A 22533-nucleotide genomic window follows, 5' to 3' on the forward strand; every position below is an offset into this window, starting at 1 on the left:
AGAAATGTTCCCATCTCAAGTGACTCACTTGGCAGGCAAGACAAGTTTACTGCCAATAATAATAGGAAGACAGTAGGGTATCAGCAAGAGGACGAAGTTGGAAATATGAGTTGTTTCATAATTTTGTAAGCTACAGAAATTAAAAATATCACTCAAAAATCAAGATGCTCTGCCTTTTCATTAATTAGTGACTAAACTTTACCAGATCCATTAATTTTTATGGAAGAAAAATTTATAGACATTAAAGTATTGTATAAATATATTCATTGGGTTAAAATAAAACATATTACTTGAGTGAGAAAATCGCTGGTTTAATTTCCTTAAACTATGTCTTCACATTAGGAAATTAAATATTTCTGTCCCTCAGAGTTCAAGGCATGTGACATTACAGAAATTAATTCATTGTTTTATCTCAGTGCAGAACTTTATGTCTCTAGAATATAAAACAGTGTGATTTCAACAGTAGTTGTGAGAATGCAGGAGCTGCTATTTAGCTTTGGATGCCAGTTTGTTTTCCCTGCATGAATTCATTCATTTATTCATTCAGAAAATAATATATAACAAGTATCTACTCTAAGTAAGGCAATATGAAAGGCACTAGGGATATTTATATGACATATACTGCTTCTTCCTTCAAATACTGTGGTCATGGTGCAATAAGAGCATAAGAGGAGTGCCTTCATCTACCTATGTGAATCAGGAAAGGGTTGGCCAGGGTATTAGCACTTGAAATAAGTCTTAGATGCAGAGAAAATATTTTATAAGCAAATCAATGCTGGAAGAGCATTCAAGGAGAGGGAAGGCAGTGAGCGAAGTTGAGAAAGAGGAAGAGAGAAGGAAATGCAAATAGAAATTGTCAGTGCAAAATGTTGGGAAATCTGATCAGAAACCCAGAAATACCAAGTCAAAGTCAATCTTCAGATATCACAAAAGAGGTAAAATTTTTGTATTGCTAGTGCTTATTTGGGAATTAAAAAATGGCATGATCTTACTTTTCTAAAGAGCCTGGAGTTATTGTGCTATTTTACGAAGAAGGGCTACTCCATAGCCAGTCAGCATATTACATTAAGTTAGAATCCAATAAAATAGAAATGACTGAGTACATATCAAATTAAAGAAGAGTTGTTAATACTTTAGATAAATGAGCTTAACTATGCAGTAGACATCTTCTTTCTTTGATATGACAATACACTTATTTATTATGGTTGAATCTAAATGTTTGCTTGCCAATCACATCTGTGTCATCATTTCTCAACACAACTCAGCTTTTATTCACTTATTCATTCACAGATTACTTATTCGGTGTTTACAAAAATGCTGGGATCTGCTCTTTCTTCCTTGGATATAGCAGTGAATAAGACAAAGTTCTCTTCTTCATGAAGCTTAAAATCTAGTGGGAAAAAGAGATAAAAATAAAAAATTATATCTCATATATTGACATTTGTCAAGGATTAATTTAAGCAAATAAAAAGAGGGATAATAGTCCTTGGGTAAGATATTATTTTATATAGAAAAGTCAGGACTTACTGAGAAGGTGACATTTGATCAGAATCCTGAGTGAAGTAAGTACCCGAAGTAGAAAGAAGAGCAATTTCAATGACCCTGGTGTAAGAAGAGGCTTGGTGTAGCAGAGAAATGACAAGGTGTCCAGCGGGGCTGGAATGAAGTAAGTGTTGTCAGACAGCAATAGAAAGTGAAGTCAGAAAGATAATAAGAGCAGATATCCAAGACCTTGTAGGACACTGAGATGAATTTGAAGTTTTGCTTTGAACAAGAGTGGAAGCCACTAAAGGGTGCTGGGCAGAGGATTGATACATAACTTTAAAAGGATTACCTATATACTCTATCTGCTTTGTTGAGAATAAAAGACTAATGATCAAAGTTGGGACTCAAGTTAAAGCAGGTAATTGATCATGTTTGCCTTGGATTAAGGTGGAAGCCATCCAAGTGAGGGTTGGTTGGGTACTGGAAATATTTTCATGATAGAAGGGGAAAAGTCAAGGCTGGAAACAAATGTGAGAGTTGTCAGTGTATACATGATAATTCAATCCACATTGGAACACCGAGGGAGTAAATGTAGATAGGAAAAGAAGTTCAGAACTGAAAAATTTACGTTTACTCTTTACCAAATTCAATGCTTTTATAGAATCTAAAGCTAAGATTCCTTTCTGTTCAAAGTTTAAGACGCCTGGAGTATCTATAGGCAGGAAGAAGTAATAATGAGTTTTAATGAGCATACTTAAGGTGGGATCATTAAAGTCTATCCGGCTTTTTAACTTATTTTATAATATAATGTGGTAGATTGTGTGCTGTTAAGTTGGCATCACACCACATCCTTCTATGGTCTCACAGAACTACATTTTCCAGAATTTCCTTCCTTGAATATTTCCAGGGTAAAGTCGGCCAGTAAGAGACAGTCACCTGAAGTGGAAGGGGAAAAGAGGCCTTGATTCTCTAGAGGCATTTAGGGTAGACTCTTGGGAGGACAGTTGTCTTTAAGTTTGTAACACTTGAGGTTTACAGCACTGAAATAACTGCTTTAGTGCTGTGGCTACTGATCAAATTTGTATTCATCTAATCTCATGTTCTTATATTGTGAATTTGTCATGAAGTGTGTTAAGCTAATAAAAGGCCCCAAAGCTAATTCGTAGTATTATTTGATAGTTTTCATCAGCAAATAAATTACTCAAACTAGGCTATCAAAACACAAAATTCACCTTATAATCATTTATATTATTTATGTGATACTTTTATAATCACAGTTATGAGATAAATAGATCCTGGAAGAAAACACAGAAATATTTTTATTTTTTATCTTTCTGTATTTTCTAAATTTCTTATTTTTTATTGGGGTAACTAGTAGATTTTTACAAATATTTTATTTTAAAAAAATATTCAAAATTATTTCAAAGATCTATTTTACTAGATAAAACAATTTGTAAGAAAAATATTTGAACATTAAATATGTTTTAGGCATATGAAGTTATTTCCATTTTACTTCATATTACCTAGAAATGCTTCTAAAATATGTATATACATTTCATATCATTAATTTGTATTCTGTGCTTAAAGAATCTACTAAGACAAGATTAAATTCACCTTAAGCCTCATCCTCTGCACAAAATAAGCAAAATCTGAAAAAGTAAGATTTTTAAAAAGAAAAAAAGTGAAGTGATTGATATAGACAGAGGAAAGTTGAAATGAGGTCTGAACAATGTTTCTCTGTACTTCACCCACTCATCTCATTACGTGTCAAATTCTTGGAAGCAGTAAGCACAGCATCAGGACCTGGTTATTCCACACAGACAGAGTGTTTGCTCTTCTTGTAGAAATTACATTGTTATTTATTATAACCATCCTAAATTAACATCCTACTGAGATCTTTATTAGAACAAATGAATTTTGAGGACTCTTTTGACATATTATTTTATAAAGTGATGAAAAGTGGCCTCTATTGTTTATTGCCCTCACAAAAGTAAATAAAGGGAACAGATATAAAGTCTGATCCATGGTTGCATTCTGAATATCATCTTTATGTTATTTCTAAATATAATTTTCCTCTGAAACTTCTGCAAGATTTGCCTGGAGTATTTGGGCCAGTTTAGTAAGAGCTGGTACTTGTTTCCATCATTTCCATGAAGTCATAGGGGTTCAGAATATGCCACCTCAAAATATGACACTTTGGCATGAAAACTCTCAGGAGCTGGAGGCAAAAGAAAATCCACACATGCAGAAATAAGCCTTCTCAGAGCTTCCATTATATAACCAGAGGCAGAAGCTTCTGACAAATGAAGACTGCCATAAATCCCCTCTTTCCAGCAAGTTTTATGGTCCTGAAGAAGATAGAAATTTGGCTACCAGACGGTTCTGCATAAACAAACCTTGCTAAGATACTCCTTACCTTACATCTGTTTCCCCCGTATATTTACCTTCCCAAAGTTTACAACCTCTGGAAGCCTAAAAACTTGTTGTTTTTTTGTCTTTTCAGTTCTGTACAAATATTGATATTTGTTAAGATGCTATATAAATCCAGGTTTTAAATACTCCTTTGAGTTACTCATTACTGAATTTCTCTTGCAGGCTATACATGTTAATAAAGTATTCATTTTTCTCTTGTTCATCTGTCTTTTGTCAGTCTAATTTGCAGGAACCCAGATGGAGGACATAAGAGAGGAAAGAAAAAAGGATTCTGCCCCCTACAAAACATTTATTTAATATGTTCTCAATGAGAACTCTTAGGAGCAATCTGGGTGTCCAGTCCTAGAGACTCAGGATTGAAGACAAGCCTCCCACTTAGCATAGGAATAATCTGGTTCAATGCAGCTGCTCCAAATCTCGGTTCTTTCACTGACAAAATGCTTTGGAAAATACTTCTTCATATAATTGTTGAAACAATTAGAAATTATATATGCAAAGGATGTAACAGCGTCTGGGACATTTATGTGCTTGGTAAATTATTGGTGTTGTTCTTCTATTATTGTAATATTAATAGATTATTGAAAGCAAATAACAGTGCTTAATGGTGAAGAAGCTTTCTGAAAAAAATTAGCTTTCTGACTGACTCATTTGGAATTGTGAAAAGAGAAAATGAAGTATGGCAAATAAGATGGGTGAAGATACAGTGGTCTACCTAATTCTCATAAGCAGAAAACTACTTTTCAGTAATACTAAGAGCTTCTAATCTAGAAACAAAGGAGGCCGAAGTGTGGCAATAAACATATATAAAGTTGTCACTTATATGCTGGTGGAACACTCACCATGGGTACACCATCTGAATTCTCCTGTGCTTAGTCCTTTGTATTCAACTGCCTACTCAATATTCTCACTTGGATGTGTTACACTTATTTTAAACTCAACAAACTGGATTAATGTTCTTTTTATCAAACATTTTTCCTTCCGCGTTCTTCTTGGTAATTTATGACAGTTTCCATCAGTTCATATCAAAAACAAGGAAGGCATTCTTCACATCTGTGTTCTTACTGCTCTGTTATCCAATCAGCTATGCATCCAGAAGCAGCTGCCTCTTAAATGCTTATCAAATCTGTTCACTTCTTTCTAACTCCTCCATTATCACTAGATTCTAATTCACCGACATCTTTACCAGTCTGAACTACTGCAATAATAATATCTTAACTATTATTTCTGCTTCCTCTTGTCTTATTCCAAATAATTTTTAAAAATACCTTAGGGTAATTTCCTCTCTAATCCTAAGAGATATTTAGTTACATCTGTTTCCCATCTACGAGTCTTCCATGGTCTCCATTGCTTCTGTGATGCAGTTCAAAATCTCAAACACAGTCTGAAAGGACCCATATTTCAGGCCTACTTTTCCAGTCTAATTGTGAATCACTTCCCACAATCTTTATTAAACCTCAGGACCTTTACACATGCTGTTTCTTATGCCTTAAACTCACCTTCCGTTTTCTCATACCCAGTTGCCTGGCTAGTCCATACTCATCATTCAGAAGCCAGCACATGTGACATGTTCTCTCTAAAGCTTTCTCTCACCCGAACACTGAAATAGGCCCTCCCATTTTCTGCTGTCATAGTAACAGATTTTGTGGCAATTATCCCAATAATAGAAATTCTTTGCCTAACTATTTATTGGAAATACCCACGAGAATAGACTATAAACTGCTTGGTAGCAGTGACATTTTCTGTCATTGGTCTCTAGACAATGCAATATTTGTTAATAGTAGGCTGTCAATAATACTTGATGAATGCATAAAAACAAACAATGAAATATGCAGTAAACAAGCTATTTTTGTGGCTCAGGATACAGATGGGCCTATGAGATCATTCTAGTCCTGGAAGTTAGCCCTTACATATTACTCTGGCTAGCTGAATTAATGTTGAAGATATCTGCTCTTAGCATTCTTTATAGAATGTGGAATCAGAAAAAGTTACATTAGTTTATAGCCGTGGGACCTTGGACTTGCTACAGAACATGAAAGTTATTCAGTTGAATGAGAACAGATAATGCTAGGAACAGTGGTTTAAGCAAGATAGGTGTTGTGTTTCTCCTTCAAAGCCAAAAATTCAGAAGTAAGCAGTCCAGTGTCTCAGGGATGTCAGGCTGATTTTCTTGTTTTTCCCCCCACAGTCTGCTTGAGATGGTTGCTGGAGTGCTTCACCCCATAGATCTGTATTTCTGGCAAGAAAAAAGGAAATGTGCCATGGGCAAAAAGGATATATCTGGTATTACATGAGTCCATTTCCTATATACGGTGCTTTCCCAGAAACCCCTCCCAATAAAGTCACTTATATATTATTGTCTGGAAATACCATTATATGGATACCTTTATCAGCAAAGGAGTCTAAGAAATGCTTTTTAAGTAGGAACTTTGCCAACACCAATAAAATTAGCTTCCTGCTACATGAGAAAGAAAGAAAACGTAGTTATTGAAGGTGCTATTGGCAGTCTCTGCCTAACTGAAAATACTGAGTTTCAGTTTATCTGAAAACAAAAGATAAAAATATATACATTTTAAGGTGTTTATGATGATTAACCAAGACAAAGGACACTAACGCTGCATTATGGGTTTTCTGCACATGTTACATGCAAAGTAACAACTCCATTATTTAAATAATGTGAAATACAAGGTAATTTTCAAAGAAAGTCATACCAGCTCCCAGATGTTTATGAGTTTGCTTAGGATTCAAGTCCATTGGCATTTTTTATCCAAAATTGAAACATTCTTAACTTAAAAAAAAAAAAAAGAATATGAATATTTTACCCAGGCAATTGTCTTGACTTTTTTGTTCTGAAGCAAGAAGTATATAGACAGATGTCCCTCCAATGCAGCTAAGTTGGAGATTCATTGATGGAGAATGATTGACTTCACATTTCTGGAAATTCTGAGTGAATGAATCTTGTGAGGTCATAGTGAAAGGCGTTCATGGGATTTAATTTGATTATGCCTCTATCTAATACGTGCATGCTAATGACCCTCTGTATGTCAAATGTCCTTGCAACACCAGTGAAAGAAGAAACTTTTTATTTTCCTCAAAGAACTGAAAATCTTCCTACAAGTATAATTGATTAGAAAACAACAGTTTGGCCGGGTGTGGTGGGTCACGCCTGTAATCCCAGCACTGTGGGAGGCCAAGGTGGGCAGATCACCTGAGGTCAGGAGTGGGAGACCGGCCTGGCCAACATGGTGAAACTCCATCTCTACTAAAAAATACAAAAATTAGCCAGGCATGGTGGCAGGTGCCTGTAATTGCAGCTACTTGGGAGGCTGAGGCATGAGAATTGCTTGAACCCAGGAGGCAGATGTTGCAGTGAGCTGAAATCTTGCCACTGCACTCCGGTCTGGGCAACAGAGTGAAACTCCTTCACAAACAAACAAACAATCAACAGTTTGTTACCAAGGATTTTGTTTAGGGTGTGCATGTGTCAATGTTGTGCATTCTGTGGCAATGCTAAGAAGGGAGCTTATGCTTCCATCTTTGGACAACGAGACTCATAAACTTCTTTAGAGATGAAAGGGAAAATTTTACTTTTTTTCTCTATCTTAAAATTATTTCAAGCCCTGAAAGTCTTGGAATCATCACTTTCTAGCTTGAAAGGCCCAAGAAGCAGAGTAGTAAGTTGCTACTTGTCCCTGGATCTTCAAGGTAAAATATGCCCTTGTCTATGTTTACAGAGTTTTTAATTAAAATGCCCCATGAATTTAATCTTATGCCAACATTTTGAGGGATTTGGTTTTCTCATAAAATTGGGATTACACTTTCTATTTGTCGATGTTTTCTTTCACTTATACAGTGTAGTATGTTTCTTACATTTTTATTATATATTCCTCATTATATCTCACGTCTGTATCTTTTATGTTATACCTTTTTCAAAATGCTTTTTATTTTTTTCTTTTTTATTTTATCTAAGTTAATTCAGAATAATGATTTTGGATTTATTTGGTTAGGGACTGGCAAAATGATTTTTAAGTGTTTTTCAAATAAAATCTGTACACAGGTTAAAAAATAGTCAAAGGACTTAATAATTTTGTTATGTTCTTTGATAAAATTTTTACATACACTCGGTAGAATGCTAAGAAATTTTAGCTTGTAACCAAAGGAAGATTTATTATTTCTGGCTGCTTTCTTTTTCCATGAAATGTGTAGATATGCTATTTGACTTAAACCAAGTGTGTAGCCTTCTGATTCATAGTTTAGTTTGTCCTCAACTAAAGAACATACCAGGGTGTGCTTTTTGTGTGCCCGACATGGCTGCTTAAGGGAACTGCATATACCTTAATCCAAATCAAAGCTTCTGAGGAAGAAAAGATTGAACTCACTCAATATCATGTGGCTACTGAAAAATGAAAAGAACTAGAAAAACAACATGGTAGAATATTAGTAACGAGAATACCAATTAGAATTGGAAGCACCGTTTCCATTCCAAATACTCTGCCTTGACCACTCAGCAAAGGTGCTAACAGTATGTGTCATTGATCCCTGGGGTGCCTGGTAAAGTCACCATTCTTGAGACATTGTAATTTTGTAGGGGAACACAGGCCTAAGAACTACAATGCAAAAATTTGGACACTGGTAACTCTTAAGGAAAGAGTTAAAACTTAGTCAAAAGAAAAGGGTAATTTAAAACGAGCAAAAGAGTAAACAACAACAAAACAACTACAACAGAGTGCTTGGGATTACTGAGATGTGGGTGTCAAAAACTTAAAGAGAGGGATTATTGTGTTCTAATAAGCAGACTATGGACATTTTCAGGTGGGGAAAAATCTGTGTATATTTATGTATTAGAAAGTAAACTCAATAAAGTCAGCTAACTATAAAAGGTTATCACAGATTCGTTCAGTGAAAGGCATTCATTGACAATGGGCACAAGCTTAAGTGGTTGATAAGCATTCATCATTAAAAATGTATATATGTATATATACATACACATACATATTTTTAACATTTTCTATGTGCCTGGCATTGTTCATGACAATAGGTTTATAGGTGCTGAGGTGGAAAAAACAAGCCAGGGTCTCATTCTCATGGAGCTTATGGCAAAAAGAGGACACAAATACAAAGCTAATAATTACAAATACTTTTTTCATTATATTCAAAAGAGGAGCCATGAAGAAAAATACAGATGAATTTAAAATTACGTAATATGAAATCTAATTTAATCAGCAATAGTGACAGCAGATTTAGACCTTTAGAAGCATATTTTTTCCTATGGCCCCAGTGTTTGTATATGGAGGAGGGAGTGGAGAGGTGGGCAGACAGGGAGAGAACAGCAGTCTAGTGGCCTGCAGCCAAGGGAGGAAACAACTTTGCTCACAATAGGCATCCTTAGCAAAGCCAAAGAACAGTGACATCAGCGTCTACACATTTCCCATGATTTCTAAAAATATAATCAACTCATTAGCAGGAAAACACTAAAACATACAATTTTAAAAAAATTAATGGATGGTTGGTGCACTTGGCTGTGAGATTGGGTAGTGCCATCTACGTCTGGGTAATGGCCCCTCATATTTTCCATGCCTTATACTGCTGGGAAGACATCATGCAAAAGGAAGGCCACATCTTCTGTCTCAACCCCAACCATTTATTTCCTGCCTTCCTTCATCATTATTATTAATTAGAATGTTTGCAACTGTGAACTGTCCTAGTTTTTATTTTTGGCTTTCTCTACTAAGTCCAAGTATAAAGAGAACATACAATTCTCCTTGATGACCATCCCCTCCTTCAGTTACAGCAATAATTTTCCTAGAATGATGGTGCTATTGATTGCCCAACTGCAATCTCTGTGCCAGAAATGCTTAATACTATCTTGTCATTCACAATATGCTTAATGGCAAACAGGGGATTTATAGTCTGTCAAATTTAATGACCAGAAGAACCAATAAAATATGACAGGAAAGACTTCCTACTGTTTAGGAATGGGATGGTTCCATCTGCACAATGATGGCATGTTGGAAAATCCCTCTTGTTTAAAAAATAATAAACATAGATATATATATATATTTCTACTCAAGAAAGAAAATGTACACGATGTCATACAGAAGAGAATGTTATAATTTAGAACAACATTATTCCAAACTTGTTTTTCTAGGTTAGGCTTTCTCAAAAGTGAATTTTTATGTTTCTTATTAGGATTGAAAATCTATATAGCCAATTTTGGCTCCCAGGAGAGTCTAAAATCCTCTCATTGATGAACCCAATACCTTATGCTCAGGCCTGAATCCCAGAAAAGTAGGTTTTGTAGTAGCAGGAGAAATGGTGCTGGTGGATCTGGAGTTAGTAAAGCAAGTGAAACTCTTCATTCATTTTGCATTGTTGCCCTTTTCCGACACATACACACACACACGCACATGCACACACACACACAGATACTGCTACCACAACCCCAGCAAAAGTCCCCCTCCTTAAATTATTGAGCAATGATTCTCAAAGCAAACAGAAGAATCACCTGGAAGTGACTAAATTAATCTCTCTCCTCTAGATGTTGTGATTCTGTGGTCATACCTGGGCCTAGGAGTTGTTTTTGCTTGTTTTTTGTTTTTCAATGTGTCCCAATGAGTCTTACGCTAATGGTCTAATATGATGCTTTATGAACTCTGCATACACTCCAGTATAGTTAAACACTGTGTAATTATTGACAACTGCTTGAATTCATACCCTGTTCTTCCAAATGCCACCTTGGACATGATTATTGTCTATCACATAAGGTCATTGTGAAGCTAAAGTAGATTAATCTTATAAAGATGTAAAACATGACTTTACATTTATAGATGCTCCATAAGCATTAGCTAGTATTGTTGGATGGGGTTTATTTTTGGTGGTGTTGTAGCTTTTGTTGTTATATAACTATAACCTCAAGTGAATTTAAGAAATAAAGATAAATATATAGTTATGAATTAGTGGAAGCCTCAGGACTCACAATCTCAAAATACAGTCAAATGCCATTGATGAAGTACAGGAGCTGGATAGCCACCAAAGGAGGCTTTGTCTTAGTCTTTTATGGAAACTACACACTGTCTCATCTCCTTTTATCTCTGTATGTCTGCTTCATTCTCTCTCTCTTTGCTGACTCTCTGCTTTTTCCAAAGCATGGTGGATCACGGTCAGAACACCCACCCCTGAGTTTAAATTAATTCTTCTACCTGCAAGAGAAACACTAGCTCCATTAAGTCCCATTGTCCATTTTTATATTCCCAGAACAAAGATTCTGATTGATTCAGTTTATACCTGCTGATTATCTACCCTTGGTTCAATTGGCTATGGAGTGGCATGCAGGATCTGAAGTGGAAACAAACTGCTAAGACCCAACTGCAGTGTGAGAACAGTTCTAAAATAGGAAAAGGTATGGGCTAGTCAGGTAGCCTTACAGGTATCTGCAAAAGGAAGTTTCAATATTACTGCAGTTAGTGGGTAATTCAAGATATCCATAAAATACATTGTGAGCTCTGTTCAAACAATTTTCTGGGATAGATTCCAATTATTATTTGGATTCTGTCTGGACTTTTGAAAGTTAAGATTAGATGATGTATCATTGGATGAAATGTAAGCCAAAATCTTTAGGGAAAACTGAAAAAAAAATCACTGGTGTATCTCCAGTTTCTGAACTTTTTTGTGCCTACCATTTTCTGATGACTCAGGTTCTCATTTGCCTTTTTTAAAGAAAAACAGTAGCACTTAAACTTGTGTTTCAACGTGTTACTATCAGTGATATCTGCACTTAAAAGTATCATGGACTAGCCAGTGCAAACCTTGACAAAAAGGAATGAATTGACAATAGAGGCAATGGTGGGAAAGCTATTTTTGAGGGCTAGGCCTTTCTGGCACCCCTTGGATTATGCTGAAGTGATATTAATGACTATTTTATTATGTTCCTGGTTATCTCTGCCTATTAGGTGAATTCAGTTTGTTTGAAGAGTACAGATGATTTGTGGTTGTACCCAATCACTGAGTCATTGCAATGACTGAAAGTTACATCCTTACTGTAGTTTGGACTTTTGCCATATTCCTGACCATCATTTGAACTTCAATTGTGACATGGAACCAGGCTATGCTGGTCATAGTACAAGGTCCCATTCACTGTGGTATGTCTGACCTCTCAAGGTTCCCCCTGAGCAATGATTCCCTGAAAATAAATGGCCTATACAACTTGATGTCTTATCTATTCATACAACTGCCTATTTGTTTTAAATACATTTTCATGTTTTAAACTTCTTGTGTGATGTTCTTACAGGCAAGCGTTAAATATGTATATGTTGGCATAAAAAGATTATTGCTTTTATTTTACTTGTCATTCTCTTCATCACTGTAATTTAAGTTACAACTGTTCCTATAAACAATATGAAATTGCTGATATTTTACCATTTTCAATCTACTAAAATGGTAATTTTATATACTTCAATCTAAATATTTGCATGGTATTTTCTGGAAAGAAATGGTATTAGCAAAGAATTATATTGAACCTATAGTGCAAAACCAAAGTGTTTTAAAAATTATAATTATGAATAAAAAATAATTAAAAAATGTAAAAGTACATCAGTGGATGTTTTTGGATGATAAGTAGGACTAAAGGGATATTTTATTTTATTTGCTCTTCTTATTTTACAATGTACGTATGTATCATCTTCATTTAATAACATTTACTATGTTTGTGGTTATTGAAGTAGCACACATATCTTGGAAAATAGGGAAAACGGTAAGAAGAAAACTCCTACCATGCAGAGAATTTGTGGTGACTTTCTACCTACTCTATTTGTGTCATTTAAAATAACACTGTAAATTTTTCATAACTTCTATTCTTTTCTTATTGATGAAGATGAGTATTTTTATGTTTATTGCTCATTTGTATTAATGGATTAATTTCCCCTGTTATTCCTGGATCCTTCATCTACTGCTTATTCCAGGAATAAACTGGATGTTATAAGACAGGGAGGACCTTTAATCTGCTGTTGGTCCTAGTTTACCTCCAGTCGTAGTAGCAAAAGTAATGATTTTTCAGAAAGAAGAGTAGTCATTCTATATGTTGACAATAGGGCCAGTAGAAAAACAAGTTAGCCAAGAGGGAAAACAAAAACAAAACAAAAGAAAAACAGGTATAAAACTGCAGGGTTGAGAGGTACCATAAGTCTTTGAAGATAGCCGTCATAGAGTTAAAGATCATAAGGAAAGTCAGGTCAACTGTGATTAGAAGACAGAGCTTAAAAAACATGCATACAGTAAATAGTGTATGTATCTTTTAAAAATTGGAATCCATCTCTCCCTCATGGCTTAAACTGGTCTGACCTTTCCTGCAATTTACAGAACTTCAGAAGGAAAACATGGGTCATTTTTTTCTTTCTTTTGCTTTCTCCTCCATACCTTCTCCTATCCCCAACAGGTGACAGGAATGTCACGAATAAAGTGAAATGTAGGTTGGCTTTTACTTCCAACACTTTAAAAATCTATATCATGAACTTAGAGATGCCAGAGTACTTGGCAAAACGTGCTTCTAAAATAAATATCACAACCAAACATATTCTGTAAAATGGCTAGTTTTGGCCTAGAATTCTTGGTTGGGTAATTTTGATGATGCGGTCACTCTGTTATTTTGTGGTCAATGAACTTAATGTACTGTAGAGGAGAGCCGCAATAGAGCCCATACTTGTGTTAAAATAACTCACTTCCCTATTTCCCACAAATTGCATATTTTCTTCTTTTTCTCCAATCTAAAAATAACTAAGTCATTTGTGGTGACTACTCTTAAAGAATCAACTTTCATTTAAGAAAGCCCATTTCAGATAGAAGAAAACTTGAAGTGCAAATTCTTAGCATTTACTCCTAGACGACTTCCTATTAGAGTAACACAATTAATGGTATAATAATTCATTGCTTTTAATTAATTGAAGTCCTATCTTAACTATATTCTTCTTATTTCCTTCTGTTGGGGTCTTAGAACTTAGCACCAAGGTCTCTTACTTACCATCTTCCTCAAAGCAGGAAGGGTAGAGGGGGGTGTTGGGGAGGTCTCTCGCGAAACTTCTTTCCAAAAGAGATGCAATTGTCTTAAGATTTCCTTCCTAGGAATCTCATCAAATGATCAGAAAGAATAAACTACTGGAGAAAAGACTGAGAGATATGTCACCATGTCCAGATGGATGTTTTATCTATTCTTCTGAAGGCAGTTCATGGAGATTACCTGGGACACTGCATTTATAAAACAAGACAACTTTTGTTTGCAATGCATTTCCACTCCTCACCTTCCCCAAATTTATCAACAACATATTTTTCCTTTAGTTCCTTTCAGTTCCAAATAAGAATCATTTGTAAACCTTTTTCTAGACTCCAGGGCCATTCAATTATAGCCCATTCCCTACTCCCTGTCCTCAATAAAGAAGGTATTTAAGCATCAACCATCCCATCTGTCCCTTCTTTGAGTTTTCATGCCTTTTGAGATTCCCTTGTTTATGTATGTTAATAAATTTGTTATGCTATTCTCTTGTTAACCTGTCTTTTGTTATAGGGGTGTCAACCATGACCCTTATGACAGAAAGGAAAAGAATCACCCCCTTTCTACCGCTACACCTTCATGTTTGATAAATAGTTTTGTAATAATAGGAGTCAAATTTTTCAAGTTGCAGAATACATTATAAGTGGGATAAACTTGAATCTTCCTTTCTTAATTCCTGTGGTGTTAATCAAATTTGGTTTCCAAATATAGAATTAATCAAATCATTTTTTAATTAAAGAAACTTCTTAATGAACAGTGTTCAGCTATGCACAATCTGTAGATTACAATCATCTTCTAGAAAATACACCCTTTTCTTCTTCCAGCCTTCCCTCCCTTACTCCTTCCTTGCTTCCCTTCCTCATTTCCTCTCTTCCTTTCTTTTTTCCTTCATATAAGATAAAGGGACAATTCACCAAAGCAGTTCATTTTATTCCACAGGGCAGTGGTTTTATTTGGAGTAGACACTCCAAGTAAATAAAGATAATTTAAATGTCATCATTTTATTGATTTTCTTACTCTTTTAATTAGCAAGAGAGTTGATCATTAATCTTTTGTGAACCACTTTTCAATGAAATCAATTTTTTGCTGACATAGATATTAAGCTCAGAAAGTCTGATGAATGAAGAGAAGCTTAGCAAAAGCTGTCCTGAGGCATTCACTCAGAGAAATTTACAAGCCAAAAATTTATTTTCCTCTTGTGATTCTTAGCAGAAGGCCAGTTAGTATAGGTAGGTCAAGAGAAAAAGAAAATCAGTTTTTCTGAGATACTGCTCTTCTGTAATCTAGTATGTGCTTTGCAAAGAATCCTTTTCCCTTTGAAAGCTTAAATCAGAGTAACTTAAGTAAAAGGAATAGCAGGCATAGGTTAGGAGGTTGAGGGAGTTGAGGAGTACACAACAGAAAAATTAAATAGACAGACACAGAAGGCTTTCAAATAAAATAAAGCCATATTAATTCAGACATAGACATTGCTATTATTTCAAGAGAGATGGATATCTTTATATTATCTTTCAATAAAAGATAATTAATGTATAGTAGGATGTTTACTTTCTTAACAGAGCAAATGTTAAATCATTTTGGGAAGTGTATGTATATACTAAAGATTTCTCCCTGAATAAAGGAAGAGTGTTAATTTAGTCTAATGCTGTGGCACAAAAATACAAATCATTCTTTATCAATAGCAGGATTTTGTTAGGTAATTATAGTACTAAATACAAAATTCAAGAAAAACATTAAAATAATCTGTTAGCTCAACTTCTTTTCTACATTACCAATTGTGTCTATAGTGTTATATACTAATGTTTTGTGACCTTATTTAATTTATTAATATATACAACCCCTGGAATTAATTCATACATCAATATCTCTCCACTTTGTTTTTTCACTGTCACCTCCATGAATATATTTTTAAAGACATTATTTTTCTTAATTATCCCCATGCAATAAAATTTTGATATCATACTTATACTGTATATCTGTTTATGTACTCTATACATATCTGCATTTTCTACATGAAAAAGAGTAAGGGTTTTTTTCATCCCCAAAGAACCAAGTTTTGCCCTTTTGAAGGTAATATGGCCTATTAAGAATGCATGATAAAAATATGTTTTGGTGAATTTGAAATCTCTGAGTTGGTGAATTCCCTTTAATGGACTGTCCAATTCATTGAGAATTTGTTTGCTTTTTTCATTTTATTTTAAAGGAATTTAGGTCACATTCATATTTTTAAAAACCCAAGTATTCTGAGTAGCATCCATAAACACAGTCCTGAAGATGTGTATCTTTAAATTGACAAATGTCAGCGTGTACTAATTTCCCCAGGTTCTGCACCTCTATTCTCCTCACAGTTGGGGGTATTTAAATTTGTTTTTAGGTCCCTAAAAACAATGCTAGCCTCAAGGAAATAGTACTTAAGCATTGTTTACATCAACATCTTACAGCTCAGCATGCAATCACATGTGCTGCTCTTTTAATGCTGCTGCAACATTCCAATTTTGATTACTGGGCGACTACCTTGCCCCAGGTCTGTTGGGTATTGGTCCTGATTCCCTTTATGATTTTGCTTGAGTTGAGATACTTTACTGAACACTTTCTTTCCCATTTGGGTTTTTCATTGTTCTTGCTACAATCTTCTTCTTTTCCTTTCCTTTTTCTTTTTTAACCTCTGTCTGTGCTACACCACCCTTACCCCTACTATTGCCTCAGAACTGGATCCTTGTCCTTGGTTTCTAGTCTCACAATGTTATATTATAAAATTATAATTGTGTTTAAAATTACAATGATGATGATTAGTTGGTAGTTGTAGATATTGGTGTATTGCTATGCCTTGAAAGAGCCAGAGTGAACTGCAAATATCTTAATGCTTGTTTGTTTCCTTAATGCAAAGCTCACTTTTTGGTAATTCATATGAGAATAGAATGATCTAGTTTTTCTTGTTGGCGTCTGCTGTGGAAAATTTAAATAATGGGCAGAGAAAATAACTAAAACTGACTAGTGCTATTTCCTTAAGGGATTAGCTTAGTATTTGCTTAAGAAAATTGAATCGACTAGATCTTTATGGTGGCGAAGCCATTACACAGGCTGACGAATGAAGACATTTGTGAAAGAATGTGAGGAAAAACTGTAGCTTATTTGTTTTTGCAGGCCCTAAGTTTTGAGTTCTACCTTCATAAAAAGTTTGTGCTTTAAAACATTTATTGAATTGAATTGATGCATACTTTAGCATTTTTTTCTTCTATCTTTAAACTGATCACTCTTTTCTGTTGATTTAACCTGGTATAAAATAAAATAATAAAGACTACTCTAAAATGAACATAAAAATATTTTTTAAAAAATCTGGCTGGGTACGGTGGCTCACGCCTGTAATCTCAGAACTTTAGGAAGCCAAAGCAGGTGGATCACTTGAGGTCAGGAGTTTGAAACCAGCCTGGACAACATGGCAAAACGCTGTTTTTACTAAAAATGTAAAAATTAGCCTGGTGTGGTTGTGTATGCCTGTGATTCCAGCTACTCGGGAGGCTGAGGCAGGAGAATCACTTGAACCAGGGAGGGAGATGTTACAGTGAGCCAAGATCATGCCACTGCCCTCCAGCCTGGGTGACAGCAAGGCGCTCTCCCCAACCCCCACCGCCAAAAAAAAAAAAAACAGAAAAGAAGAAAATAAATAAACTGATCTAATACAAGCGTGTAAAAAATCAAGCAACAGCTCAAAATATGATGCTATATTGCCTGCACTTTTATTCACGTACACTCTCCATGATGTGGACTTTAAAATTGGCAATGGGCTTTGTATGTTAATGGTGGGATAGGGGAAAAGTTGGGAAGGAGGTTTTGTGTTGTAAATCAGCTAGGAGAGTGAATCACTTCTCTCTTCTTGTGAAACCTTATCTTTTGAAATTTGTTTAGCAGTGTTTGCTCTTTTAGTTGCTTGTATCAAGTAGACAAACTCTTCTTGATATCTTGATTCTTGATATCTCTATGATTTAATATCCAATGCAAAGGCTGCTTGTAATCATTTTTCTTGAATAAAGCACTCTGCAGCTGTGATTCATAGAAACATATCTGAACTCACTATTCTAATTTTCTCTGTTACCAAGGCCAGATCACGCTGTTCTGAAACGATGAAAAAGATGCCTTTGTTTTCTGGAGTAGTATTTCCTCTAGATTAAAGCCAAATATATATATTCAAAGATATTAGTGAATTCATGAGTTATGAATTTCTGATCAATTATTAGGGAAAATAGCATACTTATGCAGGGGCCAAGGTAACACGTTCCTTTCGCTCTCTGAAAGTTTGCTGAAAAAGCAACTGACAAAAGGCAAATGAATACAAGGAAAGACATACAGATTTGTTAATGTGCATTGAGGGGGGGAAGCGCAGAATGATTATCCCGTCATGCAATATGGTACAGATGGGTATATATCCTTCTTCTTAGAAAGGAAAACAAGGAAGTATGGATAATTGTAGAGGGGTAGTCAATGATTTTTAGGGTAAGTCAATGGGCTTAAAGAACATACAATGACCTGGGATAAAGTCTGTTGGGCTTACAGAGCAATCAATCACTTGTGACAAAAGTCTGTCCAGGTGTGTTGACAGACTTGTCTTTCTTCGTACAATATGAGTTTAGTTAATGAGAACTTAGGAAAGGGAGCAGAAGTAACTATTTTATTATTTGAAACTCTCAGAATTTAGGCAGGTAAGGGAATTGTAGAGAACAACTTCATCCTGTGCTTTGGGAAAAGCAGAGAATTGAGAGATAGGATTGGGGAAAGGTTAGTGAGAGCTTGAGGCTTCTTCTTAAATTTAGCACGTCAAAGTGCCATATTTTGGAGTATTGGTTTCTGAGACCCAACATTCCCCTGTCTGAAACTTTCCCAGAAGTTTTAGGTACTAAAAGCTAAGTAAGTTGCTGTGGAGAGAAAAATCGAGACAGCAGCTGAATCGCAAAGGATCCAATCAAACCAGCCTCTCATTTCTGGGAATAGGCCAGTCTAACTAAGCAGCTGTGTCACATTTTAGAAGATGACCTAGCAGATGGGGTCTCAAAGCTCAGCTTCTATATATTATGTAAGCAAACATATTTTTAACCCATTTATGCCTGAGATGGCAATTTTTTGAATTGCAAAATCAGACCTTGGCTATGATCTTGACCAGAAGGATATAAATAACTCCCACATGCTTAGTGTTCCAATAATGGAACACTAGGCATAAATCAGTTTAGTAAGAGGAGCCTCTATAGAAACAGAAGAAAAACAAAGGTCATTGTCTAGAACAGTCTATAAGCTAGTCCTTCTAGAGTCTGAAGGACAAGCAGCTGAGAAGACCATTGAAACAAATTAAAGTTTGTCCAATATGGCCAAAGCCCTTACCAAGTTTTAGAGAAAACAGGGTAGCCAGAGATAGAATTTAAATTTCTTTAAGAAGGTGTTTGGGCGTCTTAGAAAAAGATTGAAAATGGATATTGATGAGACATAAAGTCATGGGAATTCGCCACATAATTTTACAAGGAGACTAATTTTATTTAGATAGGTAGCTTCTAAGTTTTAGTCTCTGTTTTTCAACTGGATGACAGCTCAGGGAAAAGCCCACTAACAAATAGTGCCAAAAAAATTGTGGTTTCTAGTCCTAATGTATATGTATATACATTTTTGTGTATATAAGCCCTAATACTTATATACATAAAAAACAGGTGCATCTGGAGGACAGGGCATCTAGATGCCCCCTAAAATCACAGATCCTATTTTTTTTCTTTTTTTTTTGAGATGGAGTCTTGCTCTGTTGCTCAGGCTGGAGTGCAGTGGCGTGATCTCAGCTCACTGCAATCTCTGCCTCCTAGGTTCAAGCAATTCTTCTGCCTCAGCCTCCTGAGTAGCTGGGACTACTGGTGCCTGCCACCACGCCCGGATAATTTTTGTATTTTTAGTACAGACAGGGTTTCACCATATTGGCCAGGTTGGTCTTGAACTCCTGACCTCATGATCCACCTGCCTCAGCCTCCCAAAGTGCTGGGATTATAGGGGTGAGCCACCGTGCCTGGCCACAGATCCTATTTTTTACCTGAATCCAGGGTCCCCCCAAAAGAGGGAAACATTGCAGGATGGTGCTGTGCAACACTTCCACAGTGCACCTCATTGCAGACATTCTCCCAAGGCTGGTGGGTGGCCCAATAGCAATCAGCCCACTCTGTGATCAGCACATCAGTCATGAGAGTCCTATTTCTCAATGGCAAGTGTTCTCACAAACTCCAAGTGTTCAAACCATGCCTTTCATACCTAAATGTGCAAAGAAACGAGTAGCTGCCAGTAATACTAATCATTCACTACAACTGCTGTCAGCCAACTCCAAAACTGTAGCCCTTGCCAGTGACTTGCCAGCCATGGCATACCCACAGGTCATGCTCTTTCATAGTACAAAGTGAATCCTGGTGCCCCCTCAAAGGCAAGAGATCAAGCAACTCAGTCCAAAAACACAGCAGAGCTTTAGATCTGAGAAAAACATTCCTGCTACCCTCGGGACTCCCTGAGGACCTTTCTCTGTGTTCCTCAAGGGGTCTCAAAACCACAGAACCTCTCTAGATTCCTTCATGTAGTATCAAAGGTGGCAAAGAGGAAGGTCAGGTAGAAGTAAGTGGGAAGATAATTCTTACAGGAACCAATTTGGGGAGATTTTAAGCTTTCTAAAAGGCCAATGAGGTTTTACATTTTTGTCACAAAAAATTATGCCAACAGGAAAGGAAGCAAACATAGGGACCACAAATATTAAAAAGCATTTTCAGTCAGCTTAAAAAGGTTCCCAGAAGCAGGATCCAAAAGAGAAAAAGCAGAAAGTTCTAAAAAAAAAAAAAAAAACACAAAACACACACACACACACACAAACACACACAAAGTTATAGCCTGAATATCAGCTTTTAGTTAAGCTTTTACAATAGAATTCTTTCAAAAACATCCGTAAAAAGCTCTTTTCAGATTTCAGCCAGGACAAACAGCCAAAATTCTTGGCTTTTGAACTTTTTATGTCATCTAAACCAAAGGTATCTTTCCAAGTGACTCACTATAACCAATAAGCCTTAACTATGGTTATGACTTAACCAAGGACACATGAAGCATCTCCAGAGGTACAAAGCAGTTTTGACAAGATCCAGAAACCACCCTAAAGGAAACTCAAAAAAAGGAAAGTTTCACTAGCTGCAAATGGGGTACAACTCATATTTCTGTTCAGTCATATTCTCTAGGGTCTCAGCTTCTCAGCTCACCATCTACAAACAAAGGCGTGAAAACCCCATATCCCTGCAGATGAAAGGACAGAAAATCAAAAGCTGTCCATGGAAGGGAAAAGGATCGATAACAAATAGGTATTCTGAAAACTCAAGAGTCACAAATATTAAACCATTTTTTAATCATTGTTTCTTAAGGAATTTATATTTGCAAGATCTGATATCCTGATCGGGAATAGAACTCAGGCCAGGTGATTCCTAGCCACTAGACTACAGGTGAAGCGCCTTTATTAGTAAATTCTGCAGGAAATTCAAGGCAGGCAGTTTAAGTGTACAAAGAATTTTAACTTTGTCTTGGTCAGATTTCTGCTCTTTAATTTAGTCAAGAGAATTTCTAAGGGTAGCCATGACATTATTATGTGTCTTTTTTCATTAATTTGATCTTAGAAATACAAATATGGCAATTGTTTAGAATGAAGATCTTTAAAATTTTTTTTTTTTTTAAATTTAGGGGTCTTTCTAATTTAAAGGATTTATCTTTTGGTTGCTGCTGATTCGGAGTTCCAATGGTGTAACTTATTCCAATAGCAATGCAATCCAATGAGTCTCTTCATGGAAAGCCTAGGAGGTAATTTTACAGGCTTAGAATAAGTTTTTTTCCATCTACACAAGAGATGTTTCCTGGAGACAGTATAGGAGATGCAGTCCCAATAATTTTGCCCTAAAACAGTTCACTCCAAGGAATAAGTTAAGACAGGAAAGAACTTGTTGCCACAGACAATTAAGGGTAGTGTTTGTGCATCTAGTTCCTCCAATATCCCACAAATTTGTGGAAGGCTGCCAGTCACAGGTTTGGACTTCCCCAGCGCTAACTAGGCAACAGGTTTGGAATGATCAAGTGTGTTATGGATGAGACTTCTTATTAAGACAAACTCCCCTGAAAGCCTAACACATTCAGAACAGAGTGTTCTGTTGAAAATCTTATGTGTCTCAGCGTTCCCATTTCTTTTCAGACTGGTCACTGGACATGACCCCAAAATCACACCCCCCAGATAATAGAGACCAAGAGAGAATGTTCCCCCTTGGTCACAAGTCAGGCTCTCAAAGACATAAAACAAGATGAGGGAGGAACCTTGTTTGGTTTTTATTTTGGGGACCCATACACAGCAAAGTTTGCCTAAATAGATGCTGGTGTGGTCAGAACCACAAGACTGACTAGTCTGCAGGGCTGGCTCAAACAATGGGCATATAGGGGTTTTAGCCTGTGTTCTACTCTGTAGTAACCCTCTTTATAACAGAAAATCACAGAAAGACAAAGGCAAATGGAAAAATACTATTTCTGGAAGGAAATGGATAAGACAATAT

At 35.9% G+C, this 22533-nt stretch overlaps 1 long non-coding RNA gene across 1 annotated transcript in view; it reads right to left on the reverse strand.

Moving 5' to 3' along the window:
• Positions 1–1246: 1246 nt before the first annotated feature.
• LOC107967784 (uncharacterized) overlaps positions 1247–22533 on the reverse strand; it is an 87862-nt gene continuing 66575 nt past the window's right edge. The window contains exons 2-3 of the long non-coding RNA XR_001708502.3: positions 13928–14151; positions 1247–1390 (exon numbers count right to left, since the gene is read on the reverse strand). This is a non-coding gene — a long non-coding RNA (uncharacterized LOC107967784). The remainder of the gene's footprint in view (positions 1391–13927; positions 14152–22533) is intronic.

Source organism: Pan troglodytes, chromosome 10, assembly GCF_028858775.2.
Source record: "Pan troglodytes isolate AG18354 chromosome 10, NHGRI_mPanTro3-v2.0_pri, whole genome shotgun sequence".
In the NCBI taxonomy this organism is placed as follows: domain Eukaryota; kingdom Metazoa; phylum Chordata; class Mammalia; order Primates; family Hominidae; genus Pan; species Pan troglodytes.